General features: G+C 44.3%; 1 protein-coding gene and 1 long non-coding RNA gene across 3 annotated transcripts in view; one reads left to right on the top strand and one right to left on the bottom strand.

The window, feature by feature from the left end:
* LOC128150716 (uncharacterized) overlaps positions 1-27,549 on the bottom strand; it is a 55,748-nt gene that overhangs the window by 12,555 nt on the left and 15,644 nt on the right. The window lies entirely within an intron of this gene.
* On the top strand, positions 81-27,122 carry LOC128150723 (uncharacterized). The gene is made up of 3 exons (XR_008238153.1): positions 81-167; positions 1,571-1,769; positions 26,162-27,122. It is a non-coding gene; the product is annotated as an uncharacterized LOC128150723 (long non-coding RNA).

Below are 27,549 nucleotides of genomic sequence, written 5' to 3'. Positions count from 1 at the left end.
ATGGGGCCTGCGGGGGGCGGGGCCGGGCCGGGGATGGTGTCCCTGCAGGGTCAGGCAGCAGGAAGGAGCGCCCCGGGGCATGCTGGGAGCTGTAGTCCTGGGGCACGGGGCTGCCGGGCGGCCATGTTGGTCTCTGCAGTCTCTGCTCCAGCTGCGGCCCGCCTGAGGTGAGGGCTGGGGCTGCCCGTGAGGCGAGCGAGGCCCTTGGGCGGGCGTGGGGGTGTCTCCTGCCTGCTGGCTGCCCGGGGGGGGCTCCAAGCTGGAGCCGGGCCCGGCTGAGGGAAGGAGAAAAGGGACAGGGTGAGGGGGGTCGCAGTCCTGGGTTTGCAGGTTTCACGCAGACGCCCTCTTCAGCAAACACGGCCTCTGTGTGGGTCAGCGGTCCCTGCAGAGTTTTATTATTTGTAGCCGTTTTTATAAATACGGGACTTCACACGGGGGGCTCACACGGCGCTGTGCTTCTTGTAAACGGAATCGCTTTTCTCCCGGCTACAGTCTGGAGGGAGCCAGTGCCAGCCGGTAGATTAAGATGGAGATGAAAGCACGCGATACGCTTGCGCTGGTGATCCTGCCACAAGGCGTGCTGTTTATTGATCTGGGGAAACGCCGCAGTGACTCTGTCAGAGAACAAGGTTGTCAGTGCTGTTTCTGTATGTGACACCCAAGGGGTTTTTTCCCTCTGCGTGTGTTTCTGTGCAGGCATGTGCCTGAAACATAGGTGTTTCTCTGTGCCGTAACGGGGACTGACGACAGCTGGGTGTGGATATCTCTGAAACAAGTCAGCAAGGTATTTGGAAAACATCACGGTTGCATTTTGAGAATAAAACAGTTTCCCATTCTTCCCCCTCCCCCCGAAACTGAGCAGGATCCAGACCTTCTCCCCCTACCCCCCTGTGTGTAGCCTGGCTTTGTTCATTTTGCTGCCTCATACCAAGAATATAGCAAACACCTGAGATGTGCTGTGTGCTGCAGGCCAAAGAGCATTTTAAATGTTCACCGTTTATTTCATGCAGTTGTGCAGCATGGTACATTTTGGAAGGCACACTGGGATGATGTATCAGAAGTTGCTGAAAATGAGGTGATACTGATAGTGGTTTATTTTCAGTGCCTGGTTTGGGAAAGAATACACTCAAATAGTCTAAGGTACAGATCTATTAGAGGAAAAGGAGTGCAAGGTAAGGAGCATCATGCTGCATTTATTGCTAAACGTCTGCTTTCATTTCATTCAAACTAGAAAGTAAACAAAGATTGTACCTGCAAAAGAAATTGTTTCCCAGAGTGAGCATTCAAGCACTGGGGAGCAGCTTGCAGGATCAGAACTTCAGCCTGCTCTGGGTGATAAACCCTCAGGAGAGGAAAGAGAAACCCCACTTTTTTAAATGCAGCTCTACTTATCTTAATAGTTCGTCTTGTTAGATTGTGTTGGCGGTCAGACTCTATGTACGTGACTAAACTGTCAAAATATCAAGATATTTAAGGATTATTTACTGTATTAAATGCTCTTACAAGCAGTGCACTCTATTGCCCTGTGGATAGTATAATGCCATGACTGGCAATTTTCCTTTTCTAGTACAAGGATGCATGTATGAAGGCAAATCGAGGGTACAAGTGGTGCCCCACAGCAAACCAAGCTGCGAAAACCCAGACATCCACTGTTACAAACAGGAAGAAGCTATGGGCCTTTGCTTCAGACTCTGCAAAGGATTTACCAAGCCCGAGGAAAGGGACAAAAAGTGACAAAATGCCACAGCGTAACGTCAGGATGGCAGGTGAGATTTCCATCCATGTTCCTCAAACGTAGCAGCCTCGTTTTGTTTGCGGATGTGGTGTTGGAATCTAACTGCAAGACCAGTTTCCTTTACTGCACCTGGTACTGTAGTGCAAGTACCTTTCATGTCCCAAATTAAGTTGCCAAAAGTTAAACTATGTCTAGTTAAACCTCTGCATAACAGCCTCAAATCTTCCTAAGTGCATGATTGCTTTCAAGAGTCGAGTCCAGACGTGTGACATATCATAAGCCATACCCCATTTGGGGTCCAGATTTGATTGGTGTTTAGTTCAGGCTTATCTGCTGTTAGAGATTTTCATAGTCAGAAAGGGAAGTGCTGATTGTGTGCATTCTTCTTCTCTTTCATAGAGTGTTGTACTATGTTTAGTAATTTGCTGTTGACAGAAATAATTTATGGTTGTCTCTGAAGTTGGAGGCGCTAACGTTCTTGTGCATGAATGTGCCAGTGGAGCTAACTTCCTGTATTTAAATCAAGAGAAGCATAATGATAGCTTGGAGGGGTGGATTCTCACCATTTTAAACATTAAAAGATAAAATAAAATCATATCCATCAAGAGGTGGATTGCCTGAGCTGGTGAAAGGCAGATAATCTCAAACTGATATCCACAAATGGCAGAACTGTAGCAATCATGACCCTGAAGTAGAAACATTAATGTTAAATACTGGCAGCTTAAGAGCCTAACAGTCAAGGTAGAAACTAATTTTTACCCCACCACCCTTTTTTCCTTTTTTTTTTCTTTTTTGCAGTTTGAGATTTCTAATCTTATAAATACTGATGTATTTGAAACTTTGTCATATCCTACCTAGGTTATGAGGTCGTGAGCTGGAGAGTGGAAAATGGTTTTATGGAACAAGTATAAAAGGACAAGAAGGGATAAAAAGGCTTGTATGCCTTTTTGCCAGTTTAGTGGTTTGAAAATTCCTGTAACAAAATTTCTTCTGGCTATGAAGGAACTGTGAAATTGGATCAAAAGAAAGTGTTTCCTGCTACATCGTTCTGATGTATGGGAGACCAGTTCTAAAAATCTCAAGCCCCTTCATCCCGTTCTGTTTTTGCTCTCATAGGAGTCACTGTAGCTGTAGAGCTTCTGAGTACAGAGAGATCTTGAATCAACACCTATCAGAGCAGAGGACAGAGAACTTAAGAGTTAGTGAGAAACTGATCTAATCCATTGTTTTATCTATGGAGCCATTAATTTCTGAAGAAGGCCCTCTTTTGTGCTACATGTGATTTTTAAAATTTATTTATTTGTTTGTTCGTTTGTTTTCTGCTGGCTGAGTCGGTGAGCATAGTAATTCACAGGGGTCTCACTCCAGTCCTCATGCAAGCGAAGGCTGGCTGTTTCATGAGTATAAAGATAGGCTATAAAATAACGACAGCCTCCAACAGAGATGTTAGCAGCAGCATCTAAACCATGGCAAGTCTGCTGTGCCAAGTGGATTACTGTTTTGTCAACTATATTCCAGTTTGTGGTAAATATGTGTTGTTGTATTCCTCGCCCCTCGACTTCATGTGATAGCTCGATTCAGCTCTGACTCTTCTAGCCAGTGCAACGTCTTTCAAAAGCCAGGCTGCATGCTAACTGATGAACTAAAATGTAGCTGAGCAACTGTAGAAATGCCACTGACTGTCTCGCATCTTCAAGGCTGACAGCTTGCTTTGGACAAGGATTATGATTCCAGAACAATTCCAGGAAATTTGTTTACTTGTTGGTAGCTGTTAATCCTGTCTTGATTGCTTTTTACATACTAGATGTCATTTTGGAAAATGTAATGTAGAGAGAGTAAGATCTTCCTTTCTTTTTCTGAAGTCCCCCACTGGCCATAGCTCTCCTTTCTTTTTGGCATTCCAACAGTAACCACCCCATGTTTTAAGTTTTGCATATTCACCTACCGTTGTGTCAAGAACGTGAGGTGTGGCACCAGTGTTGGGCTTCTGACCTGCAGACCCACTAGTGGTGTCCTTGCTCATCCAGCTGGGAAGTTGTAATGGAGCATGTTTTTGTCATGACATGGCTCACCTGCAAAGACAACTGCTGTTTGCAGGGGAACGTGACCATTGCAGCACCTACCCTCACAGCTACAGAGCTAAGTGGGCAACAGCTTTCCTATACAAATGTGCAAGCTTCCCGATACTTCCACATTTCTGCATCGGGAGAAAACCAGCTGGGCCAAAAAGCTTTTTAGTGAAGTGAAGGGTGGAAAAAAGACGCTTCCTAGCATATAGAGATGCAATTTTTGTTTTTAGAAAGAAGCTTCTTTCTGCACCCAGGTGAAAGGTAGTTGAAACTGGTACCTGCTGGCCGCCTTTCTGCTTAGTTCTTCCTCAGTTCTTTCTTTCCTCTGACTGAAAAATTGCAATGATGAACAAGCCAGCCTGCTGAGTTTATAACCGGACCAATAGCCGGCAGCTCTTGCGGGAGAGGCTGACGCGGCGTGGGCGTTGCCAGGGGCAACCGCGGGAGATTTGAACGCCCCTGAGGAGCGCCAGCAACCAGGAGCGGGGCGAACAGGGCGGGCAAACAGGGCGTGGCACGTCAGTTCGCGGCACGTCAGTTCGCGCAGGCAGGGCGTGCAGGTAGGGCGCAGCCCCCCCTCTTCCCAGCTCGAGCAGGCTGCTCAAGTGGTGGGTGTCGGCCCAGAGGGAGACCCAGGTATGGTTGCCACTCGGGGGAAAGCCATTGCTAGGAAAAATATGGCAACGCAGACAGAGGTCCCATGTAAACATGCAGCTGTCCAGGTCTCTGGCTGCAGGGAGTGCCTGAGTCTATCAGAAATGGTGGAGGTCAGCGGGGACACCTCTTGTGTGAGGTGTGACCAGGTGAGTGATTTGCTCAGCCTGGTGGTAGAGCTGAAGGTGGAAGTGGAAAGGCTGAGGAGTATCAGGGAGTGTGAGAGGGAGATAGATCGGTGGGCCCACACCCTACACACCACACACACACCCCACACCCTACCATCCCTGAGGCAGGGGCAGCAGATGGAGGCTCCGCAAGAAGTGGGGAGGTTCCCCTGCCCTCCTGCCACCAGGCAGGAGGGGACCTAAGAGATGGAGGGGAATGGATACAGGTCCCTGCTCGGGGAGGCAGGCGAATCCGCTCCCAGTCTCCCTCACCTTCCCAGTTGCCCCTACGCAACAGGTATGGGGCTCTGGAACGTGAGGACCAGGCCAGTGAAGATCAGGGTGTAGATGAAGCCCTATCTAGGGAGGTGCCTAAGCCCAGTCGGGCATCCCCACGCATTCTCACATCCTCTGAAAAAAGAAAAAGGAGGGTAATTGTTGTAGGCGACTCCCTCTTAAGGGGGACAGAGGGCCCGATACGCAGACCTGACCCATCCCACCGGGAAGTCTGCTGCCTCCCTGGGGCCCGGGTAAAAGACATTACCGGGAAACTCCCTGGTCTGGTTCGGACCTCTGATTATTACCCATTGCTAGTTGTGCAGGTTGGCAGTGATGAGATTGCAGAGAGGAATCCAAAGGCAATCAAAAGGGATTTCAGGGCACTGGGACGATTAGTAGAAAGATCGGGAGCACAGGTAGTGTTTTCCTCAATCCCTTCAGTGGCAGGGAAATACACTGAAAGGAACAGGAAAACACACCTGGTCAATACGTGGCTCAGAGGCTGGTGCCATAGGTGGAATTTTGGGTTTTTTGATCATGGGGAGACTTACACAGCACCGGGCTTGCTAGCGACAGATGGTGTCCAGCTGTCTCAAAGGGGTAAGAGAATCCTTGCTCATGAGATGGCAGGGCTCATAGAAAGGGCTTTAAACTAGGTTCGAAGGGGGTAAGGGATAAAACTAGGTGCACCAGAGATGAGCCTGGGGGCAGCGTGCTGATGTTAGGGGTGGATTCGATGGCCCAGCTCAAATGCATCTATGCCAACGCACGTGGCATGGGCAATAAACAGGAGGAGCTGGAAGCCATTGTGCAGCAGGATAGATATGACTTAGTCGCCATCACGGAAACGTGGTGGGATGACTCCCATGACTGGAGTGCTGCAATGGATGGCTACAAGCTCTTCAGAAGGAACAGGCAAGGTAGAAGAGGTGGTGGGGTGGCTCTTTATGTTAGGGAATGTTTTGACTGTACAGAGCTACACGATTCTGATGACAAGGTGGAGTGCTTATGGGTGAGGATGAGAGGGAAAGCCAATAAGACAGATATTGTGCTGGGAGTCTGTTATAGACCGTCCGACCAGGTTGAAGAGACGGATGAATCATTCTACAAGCGGCTGGCAGTAGTCTCAGAATCGTGTGCCCTTGTCCTTGTGGGGGACTTTAACTTTCCAGACCTCTGCTGGAAATACAACACAGCAGTGAGTAAACAATCTAGGAGGTTCCTGGAGTGTGTGGAAGATGATAACTTCTTGACACAGCTGGTGGGTGAGCCAACCAGGGGAGGAGCCTTGCTAGACCTGTTGTTTACGAACAGGGAAGGACTGGTGGGAGGTGTGATGGTTGGAGGCCATCTTGGGCTTAGTGACCATGAAATGGTAGAATTTTCAATTCTTGGTGAGGCAAAGAAGGTGGTCAGCAAAACCACCACTATGGACTTCCGGAGGGCTAACTTTGGCCTCTTCAAGGCACTGGTTGAGAGAGTCCCTTGGGAGATGGTCCTGAAGGCAAAGGGGTCCAGGAGGGATGGACATTCTTTAAAAAGGAAATCTTAATGGCTCAGGACCAGGCTATTCCCATGTGCCGCAAGTCGAACCGCTGAGGAAAACGACCGGCCTGGCTGAATGGGGAGCTTTTGCTAGGACTTAAGAAAAAAAGGAGTTTATCATCTCTGGAGGAAAGGGTGGGCAACTTGGGAGGAGTACAGGGATCTTGTTAGATCATACAGAGAGAAAATTAGAAAGGCGAAAGCTCAGCTAGAACTAAACCTGGCCACTATCGTAAGGGACAACAAAAAATGTTTTTACAAATATGTTAACAGTAAAAAGAATCCCAAGGAGAATATCTGTCCTTTAATGGATACAGAAGGGAACGTAGCAACCAGTGATGAGGAAAAGGCCGAGGTACTTAATGCCTTCTTTGCCTCAGTCTTTAATAGTGAGTCCAGCCATCCTCAGGGTACTCCACCCCATGAGCTGGAAGGTAAGGATGAAGAGCATAACATACCCCCCTTAATCCAGGAGGAATTAGTTAGGGACCTGCTACACCATCTGGACACTCACAAATCTATGGGACCTGAATGGGATCCATCCAAGAGTACTGAGGGAACTGGCAGAGGTCCTTGCCAAGCCACTCTCTATCATCTATCAGCGTTCCTGGTCAACAGGGGAGGTCCCAGAGGACTGGAGGCTTGCCAATGTGACTCCCATTTATAAGAAGGGTGGAGGGAGGATCCGGGAACTACAGGCCTGTCAGCCTGACCTCGGTACCGGGAAAGATTATGGAACGGTTTGTTTTGAAAGCACTCACATGGCAAGTCCAGGATAAGAGGGGGATCAGGCCCAGTCAGCATGGGTTTACGAAAGGCAGGTCCTGCTTGACCAACCTGATCTCCTTCTATGACCAGGTGACCCGCCTAGTGGATGAGGGAAAGGCTGTCGATGTTATTTTCCTAGATTCAGCAAGGCCTTTGACACTGTCTCTCATGGCATACTCCTTGAGAAGCTGGCGTCTTGTGGCCTGGATAAGTGCACTATTCACTGGGTGAAAAACTGCTGGATGGCCGAGCCCAGAGGGTAGTGGTGAATGGGGTGAAATCCAGTTGGCGGGGGGGGCGGGTCACGAGTGGTGTTCCCCAGGGCTCGGTGTTGGGCCCTGTTCTGTTTAATATCTTTATTGATGATTTGGATGAGGGGATTGAGTACACCCTCAGCAAGTTTGCAGACGACACCAAGTCGGGAGGCAGGGTCGATCTGCTTGAGGGTAGGAGGCTCTACAAAGAGATCTGGACAGGCTGGATCGATGGGCTGAGGCCAATCGTATGAAGTTCAACAAGGTCGAGTGCCGGGTCCTGCACTTCGGTCACAACAACCCCATGCAGCGCTACAGGCTTGGGGAAGAGTGGCTGGAAAGCTGCCTGGCAGAGAAGGACCTGGGTGTGCTGGTTGACAGCCAGCTGAATATGAGCCAGCAGTGTGCCCAGGTGGCCAAGAAGGCCAGTAACATCCTAGCCTGTATCAGGAACAGTGTGGCCAGCAGGAACAGGGAGGTGGTTGTTCCCCTGTACTCGGCACTGGTGAGGCCGCACCTCGAGTACTGTGTTCAGTTTTGGGCCCCTCACTACAGGAAAGACATTGAGCTGCTAGAGCGTGTCCAGAGAAGGGCAACCAAGTTGGTGAGGGGCCTTGAGCACAAGTCTTATGAGGAGCGGCTGAGGGATCTGGGGTTGTTCAGTCTAGAAAAGAGGAGGCTGAGGGAGAACTTATCGCTCTCTACAACTACCTGAAAGGGGGTTGTAGTGAGGTGGGTGTTGGTCTCTTCTGTCAGGTGTCTGGAGATAGGACAAGAGGAAATGGCCTCAAGTTGAGGCAAGGGAGATTTAGGTTAGATATTAGGAAAAATTTTTTTACTGAGAGGGTTGTCAAACATTGGAATGGGCTGCCCAGGGAAGTGGTTGATTCACCATCCCTGGAGGTATTCAAAAAGCGAGTGGACAGGGTACTCCAGGGCATGGTTTAGGGGGCATGGTTAATGGTTGGACTCGATGATCTTGAAGGTCTTTTCCAACCGAAATGATTCTATGATTCTATGATTCTTCTTCTTAGTCGTTTTTCTTCTGCTGCTTCTTCTGCTTCTTCTGCTGCTGTTTCTACTTCTTGTGCTTCTTCTGCTTCTTCTTCTTGTACTGCTTCTTCTGCTTCTTCTTCTCCTTCTCCTAATTCTTCTTCTACTGCTTCTGCTTCTTCTTCTTATTCTTCTTCTGCTTCTTCTGCCTTTTGTTCTACTTCTTCTACTTGTTTTTGCTTCTTCTTCTTCTTCTTCTTCATCCTTCTTCTTCTGCTGCTGCTGCTGATGCTTCTTCTTCTTGTCGTTATTCTTCTGCTTCTTCTTCTTCTGCTGCTTCTGCTTCTTCTTCTGCTTCTTGTTCTGCTGCTTCTTTTTCCTCTTCTTCCTCTTCCTCTTCTTCTTCTTTTTCCTCTCCTTGCTCTTCTTTTTCTTTTGCTGCTGCTTCTTATTCTGCTGCTGCTGCTTATGCTTCTTCTTCTTCTTGTCCTTATTCTTCTGCTTCTTCTTCTTCTTCTTCTGCTACTTCTGCTTCTTCTTCTTCTGCTTCTTGTTCTGCTGCTTCTTTTTCCTCTTCTTCCTCTTCCTCTTCTTCTTCTTTTTCCTCTTCTTCCTCTTCTTCTTTTTCTTCTGCTGATGCTTCTTCTGCTGCTGCTTCTTCTTCTTCGTCGTCTTCTTTTACTGCTTCTTCTTGCACTTCTGCTTCATTTTCTTCGGCTTCTTCTTCTTGTACTGCTACTTCTTGTTCTGATTCTTCTTCTTCTGCTTCTTCTTTTTCTTCTTCTTGGTGTTCTTCTTCTTTTTCCTCTTCTTTTTCCTATTCTTCTTCTTCCTCTTCTTCTGCTGCTGCTTCTTCTTTTTCTTCTTCTTCTTCTGCTGCTTCTTCTTATTCTTCCTCTTCTTTTACTGGTTCTTCTTCTGCTTCTTCGTCTTCTTCTTCTTCTTGTACTGCTACTTCTTGTTCTGATTCTTCTTCTTCTCCTTCTGCTTAATCTTCTGCTTCTTCTTCTAATTCTTCTTTTTCTTCTGCTGCTTCTGCTTTTTCTCATGCTTCTGTTTCTTCTGCTTCTTCTGCTTCTTCTGCTTCTGCTTCTTTTTCTTCTGCTGCTTCTTCTTCTCTTTTTTAATTCTGCTGCTGCTTGCTGCTTCTTCTTCATCTTCATCTTCTTCTGCTTCTGCTTCTTCTTCTGTTTCTGTTTCTTCTGCTGCTTCTTGTTCTTCGGCTTCTTCTTCTGCTTCTTTTTCTGCTTCTTATTCTTCTGCTTCTTCTGCTTCTTTTTCTTCTTCTGCTTCTTCTATTTCTTCTTGTGCTGCTGCTTCTTCGTCGTCTTCTTCTGCTGCTTCTTCTTCTGCTGCTGCTGCTTCTTCTTTTGCTTTCTTCTTCTGCTTATTATTTTTCTGCCTCATCTCTTTCTTCTTCTTCTTCTGCTGCTGCTGCTGCTGCTTCTTCTGCTTCTGCATCTTCTGCTGCTGCTTCTGCTTCTTTTGCTTCTGCTTCTTTTGCTGCTGCTTCTTTTGCTGCTGTTTCTTCTGCTGCTGCTTTTTTTTTGCTTCTTCTGCTTCTGCTTCTGCTTATTCTTCTTTCTCCTCTTCTCCTTATACTTCTGCTGCTGCTTCTTCTTCTGCTTCTTCTTCTGTTTCTTCTCTTCTTCTGCTTCTTTTGCTTCTTCTTCTGCTTCTTCTTTATCTGCTTATGCTTCTGCTTCTGCTTCTTCTGCTGCTGCTTCTTCTTCTGCTTCTTCTTCTGCTTTTTCTTCTCGTTCCTCTTCTGCTTCTTCTTTTGCTTCTTCTTCTTGTGCTGCTTCTGCTTCTTCTTCTTCTTCTTCTTCCTCTTCTGCTTATCCTTCTTCTTCTGCTTCTGTTTCTTCTTCTGCTTTATCTTCTTCTTTTGCTTCTTTTTGTTCTGCTGCTTCTGCTTTTTTTTCTGCTTCTTTTTCTTCTTTTGCTTCTTCTTTTCATTCTTCTGCTGCTGCTGCTTTTTCTTCTGCTTACTATGTTTCTGCTTATTTTCCTGCTTTTTTTCTTCTTCTACTTCTTCTGCTTGTTCTACTTCTTATTCTGATTCTTTTGATTCTTCTGCATCTTCTTTTCCTTCTTCTTCTTCGTCTGCTTGTTCGTCTGCTTCTTCTTCTTCTGCTTCTCCTTCTACTGCTTCTGCTTCTTGTTTTGCTTCTTCTTCTGCTTCTTCTTCCACTTCTTCTGCTTCTTCAGCTTCTGCTTCTTTTGCTGCTGCTTCTTCTTCTGCTTCTTCTTCTGCTTTTTCTTCTGCTTCTTCTTCATCTTCTTTTGCTTCTTCTGTTGCTGCTTCTTCTTCTTCTGATTCTTCGTATTCTGCTGCTTCTTCTGCTTCTTCTGCTTCTGCTTCTGCTTCTTTTGCTGCTGCTTCTTCTTCTGCTTCTTAGTATTCTGCTTCTTCTGCTTCTTATGCTGCTTCTGCTGCTGATTTTACTTCTGCTTCTTCTGCTTCTTCTTCTTCTTCTTGTTCTGCTTCTCCTTCTTCTGCTTCTTCGTATTCTGCTTCTGCTGCTGCTTTTGCTTCTTCTGCTTCTTCTGGTTCTTCTGCTTTTTTTTTTTTGCTTCTTCTGCTTCTGCTTCTACTGCTTCTACTTTTCCTGCTTCTGGTTCTTCTACTGCTTCTTCTTCTGCTTCTTCTGCTGCTGCTGCTGCTGCTTCTTTTGCTTCTTCTGCTTTTTTTCTCCGTCTTCTTCTGCTTCTTCTTTTTTTGCTTCTTATTCTTTTGCTTCTTCTTCTGCTTCTTAATCTTCTGCTTCTTCTTCTTATGCTTCTGCTTCTACTTTTTCTTCTTCTGCTTCTTCTGCTTTTTCTGCTTCTTTATCTTTTTCTGCTTCTTAGTCTTCTGCTGCTTCTTCTTCTGCTTCTTCTGCTGCTTCTTCTGCTTCTGCTTCTTTTGCTGCTGCTTCTTCTACTTTCTTCTTTTTCTGCTTTTTCTTCTGCTTCTTCTTGTGCTTCTTGTGCTTCTTCTGCTTGTGCTTCTTCTGCTTCTGCTTCTTCTGCTGCTGCTTCTTCTTCTGCTGCTTCTTAGTCTTCTGCTTCTTCTTCCACTTCTTCTGCTTCTTCTTCTTCTTGTTCTGCTTCTCCTTCTTCTGCTTCTCCTTCTTCTGCTTCTTAGTATTCTGCTGCTTCTGCTGCTGCTTTTGCTTCCTCTGCTCGTTCTGCTTTTTCTTTTGCTTCTTCTGCTGCTGCTGCTTCTTCTGCTTCTTCTGCTTCTTCTGCATCTGCTTCTTCTTCTGCTTCTTTTTCTGCTTCTTCTTCTGCTTCTGCTTCTGATGCTTTTTCTACTGCTTCTTCTTCTGCTTCTTTTTCTTCTTTTGCTTCTTCTGCTGCTTCTTCCTCTGCTTCAACTTCTTCTGCTTCGTCTACATCTTATTCTGCTTCTTCTGCAACTTCTTCTTCTTCTTCTTTTTCTCCTTCTTCTGCTACTTCTGCTTCTTCTGCTTCTTTTTCTTCTTTTTCTTCTTCTACTTCTGCTTTTTCTTCTACTTCTGCTTCTTCTTCTGCTGCTTCTTCTGCTGCTTCTTTTTCTTCTGCTGCTTCTTCTGCTTCTTCTGCTTCTGCTTTTCTTCTTCTGCTTCTTCTTCTGCTTCTGCTTCTCCTTCTTCTTCCTGTTCTTATTCTTCTTCTGCTTCGTCTTCTGCTTCTTCTGCTGCTTCTTCTTCTTCTGCTGCTTCTTCTTCTTCTTCTTCTTCTGCTTCTTCTTCTTCTTCTGCTTCTTCTTCTTCTTCTACTGCTGCTTCTTCTGCTTTTTTCCTTCGTCTTTTGCTTCTTCTTCTTCTTCTTCTTCTTCTGTTTCTTCTTCTGCTTCTTCCTTTACTTCTTCTTCTGCTTCTTCTTCTTCGTGTTCTTCTTCTTCCTCTTCTGATTGTTCTTTTTTCCTACTGCTTCTTCTTCTTCTTTTCTTCTGCTCCTTCTTCTTCTGCTTCTTCTGCTCCTTCTTCTTGTGCTTCTTCTTCTGCTTCTTATTCTGTGTCTTCTTCTTCCTGTTCTTCTTCTTCTTCTTCTGAATCTTCTTCTTTTTTTTTCTACTGCTGCTTCTTTTTCTTCTTCTTTTGCTTCTTCTGCTGCTGCTGCTGCTGCTGCTGCTGTTCCGTCTTCTTCTTCTTGTTCTCCTTCTTCTTGTTCTCCTTCTTCTTCTTCTCCTTCTTCTCCTTCTTCCTCTTCTCCTTCTTCTTCCTCTTCTGCTTCTTTTTTCTACTTCTGCTTCTCTTGCTTCTTCTGTTGCTTCTTCTTGTGCTTCTTCTGCTTCTGCTTCTTCTTCTGCTTCTTCTGCTTCTTTTGCTTCTTCTGCTTCTGCTTCTTTTGCTTCTTCTGCTTCTTCTGCTTCTGTTTCTTCTTCTGCTTCTTCTGCTGCTGATTCTGCTTCTTTTGCTTCTTCTGCTTCTTCTGCTTCTGTTTCTTCTTCTGCTTCTTCTGCTGCTGTTTCTGCTTTTTTTGCTGCTTCTGATTCTTCTGCAACTTCTTTTTCTGTTTCTTCTTCTTCTTCTTCTTCTGCTAATTCTGCTCCTTCTGTTTCTGCTTCTTCTTCTTCTTCTGCTTTTTCTTCTACTTCTGCTTCTTCTTCTTTTGCTGCTTCCGCTTTTTTCTTCTGCTTCTTCTTTTGCTTCTTATGCTTCTTCTGCTTCTGCTTTCTTTTCTGCTGCTGCTTCTTCTGCTTCTGCTTCTTCTTCTCCTTCTTCTTCTTCCTGTTCTTACTCTTCTTGTACTGATTCTTATTCTTCTTTTGCTTCGTCTTCTGCTTCTTCTGCTGCTGCTTCTTCTTCTTCTGCTTCTTCCTTTTCTTCTTCTGCTTTGTCTTCTTTTTCTTCCTCTTCTTCGTCTGCTTCTTCTCCTGCTGCTTCTTCTGCTTCTGCTTCTTCTTCTTCTTCCTGTTCTTCATCTTCTTCTTCTGATTATTCTTCTTCTGTTTTTTCTTCTGCTTCTGCTTCTTTTTCTTCTTCTTCTGCTTCTTCTTCTTCTGCTCCTTCTTATTCTGCTTCTGCTTCTCCTTCTTCTGCTTCTTCTGCTCCTTCTTCTGCTGCTTCTTATTCTTCCTGTTCTTCTTCTTCTTATCTGAATCTTCTTTTTTTTCTACTGCTGCTACTTCTTCTTCTTCTGTTTCTTCTTCTGCTTCTGCTGCTTCTTCTTTTTCTTCTTCTGCTTCTTCTTCTGCTGCTGCTGCTGTTCCTTCTTCTTCTTCTTCTCCTTCTTCTTCCTCTTCTGCTTCTTCTTTTTCCACTTCTGCTTCTCCTTCTTCTGCTGCTTCTGCTTCTTCTGCTTCTTGTTGTGCTTCTGCTGCTTCTTCTTCTGCTGCTGCTTCTTCTGCTTCTTTTGCTTCTTCTTCTGCTGCTGCATCTTCTTCTGCTGCTGCATCTTCTTCTGCTGCTGCTTCTGCTTCTTCTGCTTCTTTTTCTTCTTTTTCTGCTTCTTCTGCTGCTGCTTCTGCTTTTTTTGCTTCTTCTTCTGCTTCTTCTGCTTCTTCTTCTTCTTCTGCTTCTTTTGCTGCTGCTTCTTCTTCTCCTGCTGCTTCTTCTGCTTCTTCTTCTGATGCTTCTTCGGCTTCTGCTTCTTTTGCTTCTTCTTCTCCTTCTTCTACTTCTGCTTCTTCTTCTCTACTGCTTCTTCTTCTGCTTCTTCTTCTGGTTTTTCTTTTTCTTCTTCTTCTGCTTTCTCTTCTTCTTTTGCTTCTTCTCTTGCTTCTTCTTCTTCTGCTTCTTAGTCTTCTGCTTCTTCTTCTGCTTCTTCTGCTGCTGATTCTGCTACTTCTGCTGCTGCTTCATCTTATTGTACTGCTTCTTAAGCTTCTTCTTCTGCTTCTCCTTCTTCTGCTTCTTCTTATTCTGCTTCTTCTGCTGCTGCTTTTGCTTCTTCAGCTTCTTCTTGTTTATCTTTTGCCTCTTCTGCTTCTTCTTCTTCTTCTCCTTATGCTGCTCCTTCTGCTTATGCTGCTTCTTCTGCTTCTTCTTCTTCTGCTTCTTCTTCTGCTTCTTCTCCTTTTGCTTCTTCTTCTGCTTCTGCTTCTTCTGCTTCTGCTGCTTCTTTTTCTGCTTCTTTATTTGATTCTTCTGCTGCTGCTGCTTCTTAGTCTTCTGCTTCTGCTTCTTCTGTGTTTTCTTCTGCTGCTGCTGATTCTACTTTTTCAACTTCTGATTCTTCTTGTACTGCTTCTTCTGCTTCTTCTTCTCCTGCTTCTTCGTATTCTGTTTCTTCTGCTGCTTTTGCTTCTTCTCCTTCTTCTTCTGCTTTTTCTTTTGCTTCTTCTGCTTCTTTTGCTTCTTCTGCTTCTTTTTCGTCTGCTTCTGCTTCTTTTACTGCTGCTCCTTCTGCTGCTGCTGCTTCTGCTTTTTCTTCTGCTTCTTTTTCTGCTTCTTTTGCTGCTTCTTCTTTAGCTTGTTCTTGTGCTTCTTATTCTTGCTGCTTTTTCTGCATCTGCTTCTTCTGCTGATTCTTTTTCTTCTTTTTCTGCTTAGTATTCTGCTGCTTCTTCTGCTTCTGCTGCTGCTGATTCTACTTCTGCTTCTTCTTGTTCTGCTTCTTCTTCTTCTACTTCTTCGTATTTTGCTTCTTCTGCTGCTGCTTTTGCTTCTTCTGCTTCTTCTTCTTCTGCTTCTTCTTTTTCTTCTGCGTATGCTTCTACTGCTGCTTCTTGTGCCTCTGCTTCTGCTTCTTCTGCTTTTTCTTCTGCTTCTCCTTTTACTTCTTCTGCTTCTTAGTCTGCTTCTTCTGCTTCTTCTTATACTTCTGCTTCTTCTTTTTCTGCTTGTGCCTCCTTTGCTTCTGCTTCTTCTGCTGCTGCTTCTGCTTATTCTTCTTTTTCTTATTCTTCTTCTGCTTCTTCTGCTGCTTCTTCTGCTGCTTCTTCTGCTGCTTCTTTTGCTTCTTCTGCTTCTTACTGTTCTGCTTCTTTTGCATCTTCTGCTGCTGCTTCTTCTGCTGCTTCTACTTCTTCGTATTTTGCTTCTTCTGCTGCTTCTTTTGCTCTATTTTCTGCTTCTTCTGCTTCTTTTGCTTCTTCTGCTTCTTCTGCTTCTTAGTCTTCTGCTGCTTCTTCTGCGACTGCTTCTTCTGTTTCTTCTGCTTCTTCTGCTTCTCCTTCTGATGCTTCTTCTGCTGCTTCTTTTTCTTCTGCTGCTCCTTCTGCTTCTTCTTCTTCTACTTCTGCTTCATCTTCTTTTGCTTCTTCTTCTGTTTTTAGTCTTTTGCTTTTTCTTCTTCTTCATCTGCTTCTTCTGCTTCTTATGCTTTTGCTTCTTTTTCTGCTTCTGCTTCTTCTGCTGCTGCTTCTGCTTCTTTTGCTTCTTCGTATTCTCTTATATCTTCTGCTGCTTTTGCTTCTTCTGCTTCTTCTTCTGATTTTTCTTCTGCTTTCTTCTGCTTCTTTTGCTTCTTGTCTTCCTTCTTCTTCTTCTTGTGCTTCTGCTTGTTTTTCTGCTTCTGCTTCTGCTTCTGCTGCTGCTTCTTAGTCTTCTGCTTCTTCTTCTGGTTCTGCTTCTTCTGCTTCTGCTTGTTTTTCTGCTTCTGCTTCTTCTGCTGCTTCTTCTTCTGCTGCTGCTTCTTGTCTTCTGCTGCTTCTTCTGGTTCTTCTGCTTCTTCTGCTTCTGCTTCTGCTTGTTTTTCTGCTTCTGCTTCTGCTTCTTCTTCTGCTGCTGCTTCTTGTCTTCTGCTTCTTCTGGTTCTTCTGCTTCTTCTGCTTCTTCTGCTGCTGATTCTACTTCTTTTTCTGCTTCTTCTGCTGCTGCTTTTTCTTCTGCTTTTTCTTTTGCTTCTTCTGCTTCTGCTTCTTTTGTTCTTATTAATATTCTTCTGCGTAAGCTTCTTCGGCTGCTTCTTCTGCTTCTTCTACTTCTGCTTCTGCTTTTTCTGCTGCTGCTTCTTCTTCTGCTTCTTCTTCTGCTTTTTCTTCTGCTTCTTCTTTTCCTTCTTCTTCTTGTGCTTCTTAGTCTTCTGCTGCTTTTTGTTCTGCTGCTTCTTCTGCTGCTTTTTCTTCTTTTGCTTCTTCTTTTGCTTCTTCTGCTTCTACTTCTTATTCTGATTCTTCTGCTTCTTCTGCAACTTCTTCGTCTGCTTGTTCTTCTGCTGCTGCTTCTTCTGCTTCTCCTTCTACTGCTTCTGCTTCTTCTTCTGCTACTTCTGCTTCTTCTTCTGCTTTTGCTTCTTCTGCTTCTTCTTCTTTTTGTACTGCTTCTGCTTCTCCTTTTTCTGCTTCTTCGTATTCTGTTATATCTTCTGCTGCTTGTTCTTTTTCTGCTTCTTCTTCTGCTTTTTGTTTTGCTGCTGCTTCTTCTGCTTCTGCTTCTTTTGCTTCTCCCTCTTCTGCTGCTTCTTCTTCTGCTTCTTCTGCTTTTTCTTCTGCTTCTTCTTTTGCGTCTTCTTCTTCTGCTTCTTATGCTTCTGCTTCTTCTTCTGCTTCTTATGCTTCTTATGCTTCTGCTTCTACTTTTTTTTCTTCTGCTTCTTCTTTTGCTTCTTCTACTTCTGCTTCTTCTTCTGCTTCTTACTCTTCTGCTTATTCTTCTTCCGCTTCTTCTACTGCTTCTTCTGTTTTTTCTTCTGCTTCTTCTTCTGCTTCTTTTTCTTCTTTTGCTTCTTCTACTTTTGCTTCTTCTTCTGCTTCTTCTGCTTTTTCTACTTCTTGTTCTGATTCTTCTGCTACTTCTGCAACTTCTCGTTCTTCTTCTTCGTCTGCTTGTTCTTCTGCTGCTTCTTCTTCTGCTTCTTTTTCTTCTACTGCTTCTGTTTCTGCTGCTTCTTCTGCTTCTTCTTCTGCTTCTTCTTCTGCTTTTTCTGCTTCTTTTGCTTCTTCTGATTCTTCTTTTGCTTCTTCTTTTTCTGCTTCTTCTGCTTCTTCTGCTTTTTCTTCTGCTGCTTCTTCTGCTGCTTCTGCTTCTTCTGCTTTTTTTGCTTCTTCTTCTCCTGCTTCTTCTTCTTGTTCTTCTTCTTTTTATTGTTCTTCTGCTTCTTCTTCTGCTTTTTCTGCTTCTTTTGCTTCTTCTTCTGCTTCTTCTGATTCCTCTTCTTCTGTTTCTACTGCTGCTTCTGTTTCTTCTTCTTCTTCTGCTACTGCTGCTGCTGCTTTTCCTTCTTCTGCTGCTTCTCCTTCTCCTGCTTCTTCTTCTGCTTCTTCTGCTTCTTCTTCTGCTACTGCTGCTTCTTTTTCTTCTTCTTCTATTGCTGCTGCTTCTGCTGCTTCTGCTTCTTCTGCTTTTTCTTCTGCTTCTTCTTCAGCTTCTTTTTATTTTTATGCTTCTTCTTCTTTTGCTTCTTCTTCTTCTTCTTGTGCTTCTGCTTCTTTTCCTGCTTCTGCTTCTGCTTTTTTCTGCTGCTTCTTCTGCTTCTTCTGCTTCTTCTTCTTAGTCTTCTGCTTCTTCTGCTTCTGCTTTTTCTTCTTTTCCTTCTTCTTCTGCTTCTTCGTATTCTGCTTCTGCTGCTGCTTTTGCTTCATCTGCTTCTTCTGCTTTTGCTTTTTCTTTTGCTTCTTCTGCTACTTCTTATTCTTCTGCATATGCTGCTGCTTCTGCTTCTTCTTCTTCGGCTTCTTCTTCTGCTTCTTCTTCTTCTGCTTCTTCCGCTTCTCTTTTTTTTACTTCTTCTTCTTCTTCTAATTCTTCTTCTAATTCTTCTCCTTCTTCTTCTGCTTCTTACTCTTCTACTTGTGCCTCCTCTGCTTCTGCTTCTTCTGCTGCTTATTATGCTTATTCTGCTTCTTCTTTTTCTTCTTCTTCTTCTGCTTCTTCTTCTGCTTATGCTTCTGCGTCTTCTGCTTCTTCTTCTGCTTGTTTTGCTGCTTCTGCTTCTGCTGCTTCTTACTCTTCTGCTTCTTCTTCATCTTCTTCTGCTTCTTCTTCTGCTTCTTCTGCTTCTTCTTCTGCTTCTTCTGCTTCTGCTTCTTCTGCTGCTGCTTCTGCTTCTTTTGCTGCTGCTTCTTTTGCTGCTGCTGCTTCTTCTGCTGCTATTTTTTGCTGCTTCTGCTTCTGCTTCTTCTTCTTCTTCTTTCTCCTCTTCTCCTTATACTTCTTCTGCTGCTGCTTCTTCTTCTGCTTCTTCTGCTGCTGCTGCTTCTTTTGCTTCTTCTGCTTTTTTCTCCGTCTTCTGCTTCTTCTTTTGCTTCTTCTTCTGCTTCTTAGTCTTCTGCTTCTTCTTCTTCTGCTTCTTCTGCTTCTGCTTCTACTTTTTCTTCTTCTGCTTCTTTTGCTGCTGCTTCCTCTTCTGCATCTTCTTTTTCTGCTTTTTCTTCTTCTTCTTCTGCTTCTTGTTTTGCTTCTTCTTTTGCTGCTTCTTCTTGTGCTTCTGCTTGTGCTTTTTTTCCTGCTCCTGCTTCTTCTGCTGCTTCTTCTTATTATTATTCTGCTTCTTAGTCTTCTGCTTCTTCTTCTGCTTCTTCTTCTGCTGATTCTACTTCTTTGGCTTCTTCTCCTTCTTCTTCTTCTTCTGCTTCTTATTCTTCTGCTTCTTCTGCTGCTGATTCTACTTCTTCTGCTACTTCTGCTGCTTCTTGTTCTGCGTCTCCTTCTGCTGCTTTTTAGTCTTCTGCTTCTTCTGCTGCTGATTCTGCTTCTTCTGCTTCTTCTTGTTCTGCTTCTCCTTCTTCTTTTTCTGCTTCTTAGTCTTCTGCTTCCTCTGCTGCTGCTTTTCTTTTTCTTCTGCTTCTTCTGCTTCTGTTTCTTCTGCTTCTTCTTCTTAGTCTTCTGCGTATGATTCTTCTGCTGCTTCTGCTTCTCCTGCTGCTTCTTCTGCTGCTTCTTCTTCTGCTTTTTCTTCTGCTTCTTCTGATGCTTCTTCTTCTTTTGCTTCTTCTTCTTCTGCTTCTTAATCTTCTGCTTCTTCTGCTGCTTCTTCTGCTTCTTATGCTTCAGCTTCTACTTTTTCTTCTGCTTTTTCTTTTGCTTCTTCTGCTACTGCTGCTGCTGCTTTTCCTTCTTCTTCTTCTTCTCCTTCTGCTTCTTCTGCTTCTTTTGCTTCTTCTGCTTCTGCTTCTGCTTCTTTTGCTGCTTCTGCTTCTTCTGCTTCTGTTTCTTCTTCTGCTTCTGCTGCTGCTGCTTCTGCTTTTTTTGCTGCTTCTGATTCTTCTGCAAATTCTTCTTTTTCTGTTTCTTCTTCTTCTACTGCTGCTTCTTCTTCTGCTTCTTCTGCGTTTTATTCTCCTTCTTCTTCAGCTTCTTTTTCTTGTTTTGATTCTTCTTTTGCTTCTTCTTCTTGTGCTTCAGCTTATGCTTCTTTTTCTGCTTCTGCGTCTGCTTCTTCTACTGCTGCTTCTTCTTCTACTGCTGCTTCTTCTGCTGCTGCTTCTTAGTCTTGTGCTTCTGCTTCTTGTGCTTCTTCTGCTGCTTTTTCTTTTGCTACTTCTGCTTCTGCTTCTTCTGCTCCTGCTTCTTCTGCTGCTGCTGCTTCTCAGTCTTCTGCTTCTTCTGCTGCTTCTTCTGCTTCTTCTGCTGCTGGTTCTACTTCTTCTGCTTCTTCTTGTTCTGCTTCTCCTTCTTCTTCTTCTGCTTCTTCGTATTCTGCTTCTTCTGCTGCTGCTTTTGCTTCTTCTGCTTCTTCTGCTTTTTATTTTGCTGCGTATGCTTCTTCTTCTTCTTCTGCGTATGCTTCTTCTTCTTCTGCTTCTTCTTCTGCTGCTTCTTCTGCTGCTTCTTCTGCTTCTTTTGCTTCTTCTTCTTCTCCTGCTTCTTCTTCTGCTTCTGCCTCCTCTGCTTCTGCTTCTTCTTCTTCTTCTTCTGCTTCTGATTCTGCTGCTGCTTATTATTCTTCTTCTGCTTCTGCCTCTTCTGCTGCTGCTTCTTCTTGTGCTTCTTCTACTTCTGCTGCCTCTTTTTCTTCTTCTTCCTCTTCTTCTTGATCTGCTTCTTCTTCTGCTTCTGCTTCTTCTTCTGCTTCTTCTGCTTCTTCTTCTGCTTCTCTTTCTTCTTGTTCTTTGTATTCTTCTTCTGCTGCTTTTTCTTATTCTGCTGCTTCTTTTGCTTTTTCTTGTGCTGCTTCTGCTTCTGCTTCTTCTTCTTGTGCTGCTTCCTCTTGCTTCTTCTGCTTCTGTTCTGCTTCTGCTTCTTCTGCTGCTGCTTCTTCTGCTGCTTCTTCTGCTGCTGCTACTTTTTCTGCTGCTTCTTCTGCTTCTTCTTCCTTTGCTGCTTCTTCTTTTGCTTCTTCTACTGCTTCTTCTTCTGCTGCTGCCTTTTATTCTGCTTTTTCTGCTTCTTTCTTTTCTTCTACTGCTGCTTATTCTGCTTCTGCTTCTTCTACTGCTTCTTCTGCTGCTGCTTCTTCTTCTTCTGCTTCTTTTTCTTCTGCTGCTGCTGCTTCTTCTGCTTCTGCTGCTTCTGCTTCTTCTTCTGCTGCTTCTGCTGCTTCTGCTGCTTCTTCTGCTTCTCTTCTGCTTCTGCTTCTGCTTGTTCTGCTGCTGCTTCTTCTGCTGCTACTTTTTTTTCTGCTTCTTCTTCTGCTTCTTCTTCTTCCTTTGCTACTTCTTCTTTTCCTTCTTCTTCTACTGCTTCTTCTGCTGCTGCTGCTTCTTCGGCTTCTGCTTCTTCTGCTGCTGCTTCTTCTTCTGCTTCTTCTGCTTCTGCTTCTTCCTTTGCTGCTTCTTCTTCTGCTTCTTCTGCTTCTAAGTCTTCTGCTTCTCCTTCTGCTTCTTCTTTTTCTTATTCTTCTTTTTCTTCTTCTTCTGCTTCTTCGTCTGCTGCTGCTTCTTCTGCTTCTGCTGCCTCTTCTGCTTCTTCCTTTGCTGCTTCTTCTGCTTTTTCTTCTTCTTCTGCATTTGCTGCTGCTTCTGCTGCTTCTTGTGCTGCTTCTTCTGCTTCTGCTTCTACTTTTTCTGCTTCTTCTGCTTCTTCTTCTGCTTCTGCTTCTTCTTCTGCTTCTTCTTCTGCTTTTTCTTTTGCTGCTTCTCCTTCTTCTTCTTCTTCTGCATATGCTTCTTCTGCTGCTGCTGCTTCTTCTGCTTTTTCTTGTGCTTCTTCTTCTGCTGCTTCTGCTGCTTCTTCTTCTGTTCTGCTTCTGCTTCTGCTTCTTCTGCTGCTGCTTCTTCTGCTGCTGCTTCTTCTGCTGCTACTTTTTTTTCTGCTGCTGCTTCTGCTTCTTGTGCTTCTTTTGCTTCTTCTTCCTTTGCTGCTTCTTCTTCCTTTGCTGCTTCTTCTTTTGCTTCTTCTTCTACTGCTTCTTCTTCTGGTGCTGCTGCTTCTTATTCTGCTTCTTCTGCTTCTTCTGCTTCTTTCTTTTCTTATTCTACTGCTGCTTCTTCTACTTCTGCTTCTTCTGCTGCTGCTGCTGCTTCTTCTGCTGCTTCTTATGCTTCTTCTGCTTCTGCTTCTTCCTTTGCTTCTTCTTCTGCTTCTTCTGCTGCTGCTTCTTCCTCTGCTGCTTCTTGTTCTTCTGCTTCTGCTTCTTCTGCTGCTGCTTCTTCTGCTGCTACTTTTTTTCTGCTTCTTCTTCTTCGTTTCTTCTTCCTTTGCTGCTGCTTCTTTTGCTTCTTCTTCTACTGCTGCTTCTGCTGCTGCTGCTTCTTCTTCTGCTTCTTCTGCTTCTTTCTTTTCTTCTTCTACTGCTGCTTCTTCTGCTTCTGCTTCTTCTGCTGCTGCTTCTTATGCTGCTGCTTCTTATGCTGCTTCTGCTTCTGCTTCTTCCTTTGCTTCTTCTGCTTCTTAGTCTTCTGCTTCTTACTCTTCTGCTTCTTCTTCTGCTTCTTTTGCTTCTTAGTCTTCTGCTTCTTATTCTGCTGCTTCTGCTTCTGCTTCTTTTTCTTCTTTGGCTGCTGCTGCTTCTGCTTCTGCTGCCTCTTCTGCTTCTTCTTCTTCCTTTGCTGCTTCTTCTGCTTTTTCTTCTTCTGCATTTGCTTCTTCCTCTGCTTCTTCTTGTGCTGCTGCTTCTGCTTTTTCTTCTTCTGCTGCATCTTCTGCTTCTTCTTCTTAATTTTTAATTTTTCATACCAGTAAGTTCTTGGTGCCGTGAGAGAAATGTTGTGCCAAGAAAGACGGCACTGTAGACATATGGCAATATTTGTGTATATACATTTTGTCTTCCCTTAGATGGAGTTATCTTGTAATTTGAAGCCATAGTGGAAGGGTTTTTTGTTGTGTTCTGACTAGATATCTAAGTGCCAGCCCTCTGCTACAGCTGCAGAATAAGTAGTCGCGTTGCTTCAGCACCAATTTAATCTTTCACTTTCCACTTAGCTGTCAATGTTTTCCTTCCTCTTCATTTTTATATTTAAATAAACAGTTTAAGTATTTGCTTACTTGGGGAGAAAACAGTGCTACCCTTGTCCTGTTGTGATAAGCTACGTAGCTGAAGGGCAGCAAGCTGAGACCCCCAAGAAGATATTTAGAAGAGGGGGAAGAAGGGGGCCTACAAGAAAGCCAAAGAAGAACTTTAGACAAGGGCACGTAGTGATAGGACAAGGGGTAATAGTTTTAAACTGGAAGAGGGTAGATTTAGGTTAGATATAAGGAAGAAATTCTTCCCTCCGAGGGTGGTGAGGTGCAGAGAAGTTGTGGATGCTGCCTCCCTGGAAGCGTTCAAGGCCAGGTTGGATGGGGCTTTGCTCAGCCTGGTCTAGTGGAAGGTGTCCCTGTCCATGGCAGGGGGTTGGACCTAGATGCCCTTGAAGGTCCCTTCCAACCCAACCCATTCTATGATTCCGTGATTCTATGATTCTCTTCTATGTTCTTCAGCTGGCCAAAACTGAGGAGGGGGAAGAAGAACTACAGGTAGCTAAAGGGAAGCACAGGAGAGCAGCTGGGAGCCAACAGCGTGATGTGGGCATAAGGAAGTGCTGCACTGCAGGGTGTCAGGCCAAGTCTTTTTAGGACCTGTAGAGAAGAGTTAATGCCATTGAACAGAGCACAGCTCACCTGACGTGGTTGCCCTGCTGGTCCTTCATGTACAAGAAAGATGCCCTCCCCCTGGAATAACTGGAGAAGAGAGCTGCAGGGATTGCTGGGACATGGGCGATGGACATGCGTGATGACATCAGGAGTTCTTGATTTGCTTAGGGTAGAATAAACAAGTGGAAGAAGAGTGGGGTGACTCCTGTAAACGCAGGAGAGGGAAATACCATTTAGGCAGAACAGTTTTTAAGCTTAAAGGTGTGGGCACCAGAAAACATGTGTAGCTCCTGGTCCTGAGTAAAATTAAGCTGTAAACTGGAAGAAAACTCTACATGCTTAGAAGATTTGGGTTCTGCAACAGCCTTCCGATGGAAGGAAAGCAAGCAGAAAGCAACCAGTCAACCCCTTATTGCTTAATAGGGAGTTCAGTAAGTTTATGATGGGCCTGGAGATCTCTTCCAATCCCTCCTTCTTCCAAATCAACTGCCTCTTCAGGCATTGTCTTTCAAGGTATGTGTTGCCTTTTCACATTTTAATTGCTCTGATGTCCTCTTGTTTGAAGGACTGAACTGTGGGATACTTGGAAAGTAATGGACACATAGTGAACAATCCAGGCACGATGGACCTGATTAACTTGTGAACCAAGGACGCTTTGCAGGCAGCAGGCCTCAAAGACGCTTTGTTAAGGATAATTGTTGCTACAATTTTGATGGAGCAAGCACAAAACAGCAGGACAAAGTTGGGCCTACGTGACGGAAAGAAGGACACAGAACAGGGTACAGGTGGAGGGAATCATTCGCGTGATCAGAAAGTCTTATCCAATCAAACTATTGCTTTAGGCGCGTGGACAGCACATGCTAACCAATCTTTAATCAGCTTATGCGTGATCGGGAACCAAAATGAGTATATAAACCGAGCTATTAGGGCAATAAAGTGGCATCTGCTTGATCACATTGATTGTGTGCAGTGCCTGTGACTTCCGCGTCAACACTGAACTGTTACTGATCAAGCATTTTGGTGGCAAAAAGGGCTCTGGTGACAGGATCGCTTCACTTGTGAGTTGTGCTTAGGTGCTTGCTGACCCTTCCCATTTTCTGTCTCCATTTCTTCAGTCACTTCTTGTTGCTAGATCCTACACTTGTGATAGTACCTTGTCTCTTTGTAGATGCTTAATACCTTTTGTTCCCCTTTTTATTAAAAAGTAAGAAGTTTAAAAACAAAAAAAAATCACCCCCCCACCTTCTACATATTCATCACAGTAACGGAAAAAATGATTCCGGTTGCACCTTGGGTTTGAAGCCAGGTGCTCTTTAGGCTGTATTCTTAAGATAATGTGCCACTCTTCTATCCCTGAGATAGCGGATGAGCTTGGTTTATTCCCATTGCTTTCCTCTGCTTCTGTTTACTGGTGGTTTAAGATAGTATTGAAGAAACCTACCCTGTGTATAGTTAGCGTCAGATGCAGTCTGAGGGAGAATTTTTGGCGGCATCTGTGGTATTGAATTAAACAGCACCAGCGAGTGTTCCCGTGAACTGGACCTTGATCATCTGTAGTGCTAAATCGTTTGGAGCTTTACAGGTACAGGTTTGGCCCCTGTCAGCTGAAAAACTCAACAACTTCCTTGGCACTGCTCACGAGTGGGAGTGGGCCAGGGGATTTCCCAGTGGGCATTTTGGATGCAGCTATTCTGCCTCCAAATTTTGCATAGCAAAATGCAACCAAATGGCCAAGGGTAATTGTGCCAGTTGGCCTCCATTCCAGGGAATGGTCCCAGGCACGTGTAGTTTATTGTTGTAGAGAGAGGTTTTGTGTAGTTCAGTGAAAGGAAATTGGAAAACGTGAGTGCATGCTTAGTGAGACCTGGGGAAAGTTACTTACCTTTGGTGTCTCATCATTGCTGAAGTTGGTATCTCAGCAATACAGCAAGGATAATGCTGCCCTGTTCTCCCGCTGTGGCTGTTGAGCGAGACATTTGGGCCACAGACTGTCTCCCTCTCTCTAGATGACACGCTGTTAAATTGCGCCCCTGCATTGCTTCCAAAGCACTCCTCCAAAACCAGACAATTAGTCTTCATGATGATGAAGAGCAACCACTGTTCTGAGTGGAAAAGCCACTCCATGAGTAATGCAGTGCCAGTGTTCATTGCTTTCACTTCTTGTTGTCATTTTCCGAGCTGTTGAGGTGCAGGAAGGCTAGAGGCAAGAAGCTGTCAGCATCAAATACTTGGAGAAAATACATTTCTATCTCCATTTTACTTTCCTCAATTATATATTGTATTGGCAGGGCAAGAAGTAGGCAGGCAGCTTGCCTGGCCAGTGCCTGCGTGGTTCTGGTGCAGAGGATCAAGCGCTTCATGCTTCAGAGCTGTCAGGCTGGCACTTTTCACCACTAAGTGCAGCTCTAAATTAAAGCTAAACGAAAATGGAAATTTTGCTTCAGAGCTTGATCATGCCATTTTGTTCCATCCTTTTACTTGTTCAATGGCTACGGAAAGGAACCACTCCCTTGGTAGGAGCATCCATGGAGTTATAGACATGGGCGATAGTAGAGCACCTTTGTGTGCATTTATGCATGAGATCATTACAGTTGCTGCTTTAAAGGTATCCATCTCTGTAGTACCTAAACCCTTTGGCAGTAAAATCGTAAATCCATGCAATGGGGTGAGAAGCAGACAAATTCAATTAAATCCTTTCAGAGAGCTTTGAAAGCCTCTCCCAGAGGGTACAGAAATGGTTATTTGTGATTCTCTTGAATTGCCTTTTATGGCAGCTTGCTTAGAGTGTTTGTGACAAGTAGTCTGCTGGGGGTTTAACGCTGCAAATGGCAGGTTCTTTAAAGAAGCAAGTGAATCAACTGAAGACTTGGTTTTACTCTTTTAACAGATCCGACACAAATGGGAGGCCTGAGTATGCTGCTTTTAGCAGGGGAACGTGCCCTGACTGCACAAGAGGTAAGGAACTCTCTTCTCTCCCTTACTGCGAGACCTCAGTTGAAAGAGAGCTCTGAGGAGGAATATGTGACCAGTGGGAAATGTAATTTACTTACATACCTCAGGTGGGACTGAAGTGTGAGCCCTGTGATAGGAGTCTTGTATCCCAACCATGAACGTAGAGGTTGGGCCCAGATTTTGTATCAGTTCAGTATTAACTCTGCTGAGTGAGTATTTGATCAGAGCAGGCAAGAGTGCCCTCTGAGAGGACGTTGTCACAGGTGGAAGGCTTGAAATGCAGTGAGTGTGTTAACACGGAGGTGGTTTGCAAACTCTTTTGGGCAAGGATTTCATCTGCTTGTGTAATGCCTCACACAACTGTGGCCTTGGCACCAACAGCAAAATAAATACCTGATAATTTCCATACAGTCAGTGTCATTACGTGTGCATTCTGAAGCCATGCAAGTGCTAACAAGCCATCAAAGTGTTGGCAGGATATTCCCATTCCCTAAGTCTTTCGGTCTGAAAAGAAGTTTGTAGTTCAGTTGCCATCACAAACAATTTGGTTTTACAAAGGATTCTAGTAAATAAAAGTGTTCCCGTGTGTCTCCAGTAGTGCAGAGACCTCTGGTCTTTCTTTAGACAGGTTAATATTTATGATCTATTTTTGGGGCAAACTTTGAAAATTGTTCAAAAAGTGGTTAGTATGTTGGGTAAAATAGGTGGTCGCTGCCATAAATCTCTAGCCTGGAAAGAAGAGCTGTGGAAGCGAGGAGGGTTTCTTTTTTTTTTTTTCCCTCTTTTTTCTTTTTTCATTGTTATTGGGAGGAAAAGCAATAATTAACTCTCTCTCTGTGATACCCGCAAATGCCAAATGTGTAGTGTGTTTGAGATGGATTGCTCCTGTACGGCCAAGACTGAGACAAGGCTCCTCAGCTTTGCACACCGGTGTGACCAGTGGAAGTCTTTGTGCACCTGTGGGTACTGGCTTTCTGTGCTGCAGCATGAACAACAAGAAACACGGGGGTAATGCTGGCAGAGAAGTGAAAAGAAAGTGATTATTTTGTGCTAAAAGGAGAATGTCTTGTAGTCTTCCAAGTTGGACTCTCTCCGCTTGGAATTTAAAACCTGTTTTTACTCTGCTGTTATGTTTAAATGAGGGGGAAGGTGTATTGTAGTCACAGATAGTCAGTTCCATTAAGAAGGGTCTTTGCCTTCTGAGTTGAGCTTTCTTGGTTTTCCATGAAAAGTGCCTCAAGTCGTATATTTCAGGTGATGGTGAAGGAATAAAATCGACATGTGGATTTAGAGGCGAATCAAAAAGGATGTCGTGTGGCTGTG

Source organism: Harpia harpyja, chromosome 14, assembly GCF_026419915.1.
Source record: "Harpia harpyja isolate bHarHar1 chromosome 14, bHarHar1 primary haplotype, whole genome shotgun sequence".
Taxonomy (NCBI): Eukaryota; Metazoa; Chordata; class Aves; order Accipitriformes; family Accipitridae; genus Harpia; species Harpia harpyja.
The sequence above is the reverse complement of the archived record's forward strand: the minus strand, read 5'-3'. Positions and strand labels throughout refer to the sequence as shown.